The following is a 4,333-nucleotide window of genomic DNA, read 5'->3' on the forward strand; positions in this document are numbered from 1 at the left end:
GCATTCACTTCTCTTCACACTTCTCCAACATTCTTTCTCTCTCTATACTCTCTCTCTCTCTCTCTCTAGCCCCCCTGAAGCCCCTAAAGCCTAGGGTAAACCTCCTAGCAACCAAAGAAAGCCCCGAGGCTCCCGGAGCGCCTAACAGCTCCAACGAGAAGAGCCTCCGGCTCAGAAACGCTGCTCCAGCGAAGCCCGGTTTTCGAGGAAACCCGTTGTAAGTGAGTTATGCCTACCCTATCTTTAGTATAGCTTATGTTTTAATATAGTAACCTTATTAGGAACTTATAATAAGTATTTGGGCTATTATTATAAGTTATATTGAGTGTTATTTAACGCTTATATAATAATAATAATAGCTAGACTATTAATTTGTCACGGTTATCGTTAGACTAAACCCTAGTGGTATTGGTATTAGGTTTTATCGAAGGAAAATTGTTTTGAGAGTATCGAAGCGCTGTCCGAGTGCTGAGTCACCACCTTTCAGGTGAGTGCATAGTTACTTTCATCTTACACATAGATATGAAGTATTTTATATAAACTACGTGCTATGTGTGCATATTATCTGAATACTTGCTATTTATGCTATACGAATGTTTTTATACATATTTTAAATGATTTAAACTGTATAGGTATTTTATATATACAAATATGTTGGGTATGACATGGGTAGATGAATGATGAGAGATAAAAGATGATGTGAGTAAACATTGGCAACTATAGACTTAGTGCCTAATAAATAACATCGACAGCTATGGACTTAGTGCCTATTGGACAAACGCTGGTACCTATGGATTTAGTACTTGTTAGGAATTTGTAGCTATGGACTTAGTACCTACTAGATAAACACTGGTAGTTATGGATTTAGTACCCAATGAATAAACTATAGCAGCTATGGAATTAATGCTTTACAAACGAAGGGACTTCGGAATAAACGAATGCAGGATAGATGACACTTAGGATAAATCCTTAAGAGTAAAGAAGATAATGGGGATGGGTAATTGGGTTGATTGTTTGATTGTTTAAACATAATAATTATATAATTGTGGGTTGAAAACCCTATGTACTCACCAGGTATCCCAACCTGACCCACTCAGTTTATTTGTATCACAGGTGACGATGTGAAGTTACATTACAGTGAGAGATTAAGGAGATATAGATCACTAGTGTAAATGAATGTAAGTTCTGTTTATGCTTATGTTTCTGTATTGACGATGACATCCCAAATTTTTTAAAATGAATAAAAATACATTTCTTCGGAAATGCTTTGATAATGAAATTATCATGTTTTTCTGGGAACAAATTCCGCAACATTTTTATTAAAAGAAGTACTCTGATTTTTATAAAGCATAAACAAAATCGGTCTTTTCTGGTCGTGAAAAGGGGGATGTCACAATATCAGATAAACCACATATCATAACGGGGAACCAAGTCCCAACGAAAACCTAGGGTTTGTGAATTGCTTGATACATGTATGTGTATTGTGCTTTCAGTACTACGGGCCCATACTACCTTCCAAATTTACCCATATTTGTCTCAAGGATCATTATAACGCTCTAACAATATTCATAAGCAAGGACGAACACTCAATCCCCACTCCCTAGAAAGAAGGCTAAACATCTCACAACTTGTCGGGTGACTCCCACAGGACTCATCCATGAAACTTCCATGAACCCTGCAGCACTCGTGTATGCTAGCCATACATAACATTGTACCCTATAGACATTATTTGATTCTACCCTAAGCCCTTCATCAAACAAAAATAGGAAATAAGGCCAAACCAAACATTCTCAGGCTATAAGATCTTAGTTATATATAACCATGATGCATACACTAAACAACTACAGTAATGATGTCAAATCCATAAAATAAAAGGTCCTAGGCTATCAAACATCATATAATCAGGAAATCATATCATGCGATTCCTGAAGATCCCTAGCCTATCACTAGCATGATGTTCTAACATATCACGATAACAAACAATAGTATAGTATTTTGGGTTTTACTTACTGGCTCTGTCTGGTCGTACACATCGCATCCTCCTTTAGTATTTTGAAAAAACATTTTGAAAATCTTTTTCCTTAGTTTGAGACTGGATTCCCATGAGTGTTTCTCCAATTCACTCAGACCAAGGCTCTGATACCAACTTGTATCATTCGAAAAATTCAAGAAAATTTTAAACATTTTAACAACCACAAAACAATCATTTATTACAATTTGTTTTCAAAATAAATTCACATCAGAGAAATCCCAAAATCATAACATTAAAACATGAAGATGTGCACGATCACGCTTTTGCCTTCCCGCGATCCACTGAGGTACTGAACCATAGTCAAAACTTTAAGCCCAAAGCTTAGTGACTCTCCCCCAAAATACCAATGCATAACAAATAACATAGTTACAATAGCAACACACTTTGGGCCCAATCAACCATCAGGTTGGAATACCCCAGGCCCTCAACCATCGGGTTGGAATGCTAGGATACTATGGGTCCAATCATCCTCAGGATGGAATACCCCAAGCCCTCAGTCATCGGGTTGGAATGCCTCGGCCTGTTGACTTACGTACAAATCAGTGAAACCTCAACCACAACCAACTCATGTGTACATATAAAAGATAATCATATAACCGTCTATATCCAGTAACACAGATCTACAGATCACTAAGCATAGCAACATTCTATCTACCAGGATATCGATCTAACAAATCATAACAACATAATAGTATGCATGAAAAGATATCAATCCAATGGGTCAACATTGGTGCCTTCGACCCGCAAGTACAGTGAGCACAACTCACCTCACAAGTAGTGTAGAACTGATAAGGTCTGACTCCAAATCTCAGCTTTAGGATCAATGCCTACAACCATCATGACCAAAACCCAGCAAAATCCCAAAATTCCCAAAATGCCCTCAAAAGTCCAACTTAGTCAACCATGGTCAAAGTCAAAGTCAACGGTCAAGGTCAACAGTTCATGTTGACCCAACTCGTCGAGTACACCTCTTGGACTCGTCGAGTTCTACAGAACTCAGAAAGTCGGGGAAAACCCTAGCCAACTCGCCGAGTTGGCTGGACAGCTTGTTGAGTTTTCCCCAGCTTAACACATACAACTGATCCTTCGATTCCAGAGACTCCATGGCTCATATGTAAACTCCAAATATGTCTAAAAGGGTAAAGCTTCCAACTTTATCCTTTGGAGTTACTCCAAATGCTCAAAATCACTTCCATAAGGCTTGAAAACTCAAAGACTCAACCATTAAGCACAAAAATCCTTGAGATAGGGAGCCCAACTTTTCCAAAAGAGATTCAAGCCTCAAAAATATCCTAAAGGTGGGTGATTTATAGACATGCATGTCCAATGCGTGTCTTGAAGCAAAATGAGTCAAAAAGGGGTCATATGTCCTAAACTCCATGCATGACATCCAAAACTTGGCAAAGGACCAAATCTAACCCACCCTAAGGTCACCTTGACCTGGAGATTCATAAAGTTGCAAACTTTATGAAGTCTATCCATTGCAACATCCAATAATAAGGAGAAAAGGGACAAAACTCAAGATCTAGTTACATAAATAGATAAAAATCGGATCTTGAACACTTTCAATGGTCCAAAAGAGTGCCAAACAGAAGATAAGAGCTTTGCTTGATAGATCCTTGCCACCTTCTTTCAAACTTCTCCTTCTTTTCCACCAAAATGTCAGACTAACTCACAATATGAGATTAAATGAAGATTAGGGTTCACAAATCCGATATTAGGGTTCGGAGGCTGATAAAAGATCAACCTCAAGGCCTTAAGGAGGTTATATAGGGTGCAAACCCTAAAATTTAGGGTTTCACAAATAGCTGCCAACTCATCGAGTTTTCCTCCCCAACTTACCGAGTTGGTGCAAAAAGATGTGCGGCCCAAAGCTTTTAAACACGTCGAGTTGAGGCTATCAACTCGACGAGTTCCACAGGGAATTTGTCTCTGAATAAAAAGATCTCATACCTGGGAATCGGGATGTTACAAGAAAGGCATATGTTATTTCAATAGTTGTGTTATTCTAACAACATGATATATTCGGATATTGAGGTTTAAAATGCTATTGTTTACTTATAATATATAAGTGTTAAACAATGTTTTGTAACTACTATGCATAGCCGAGAGCCATACATGAAGCACTAGAGGGTAGGATCATTTTAGCAATTCAGCTGTTCAGAAATCCAACAACCCAAGCGGCCCTTCAAATAAGATTCCTCGTACCGCAAACAATCAAATTGTATTCTTCCCCAAAATAAGTAAATACAAAAAAGGGGCCATAACATTCACCTTAAGCTGCGATTGTTGATTTCTTTT

The sequence above is a fragment of the Lactuca serriola genome, chromosome 2 (genome assembly GCF_051521515.1).
Source record: "Lactuca serriola cultivar US96UC23 chromosome 2, Lser_US96UC23_V15, whole genome shotgun sequence".
Taxonomy (NCBI): Eukaryota; Viridiplantae; Streptophyta; class Magnoliopsida; order Asterales; family Asteraceae; genus Lactuca; species Lactuca serriola.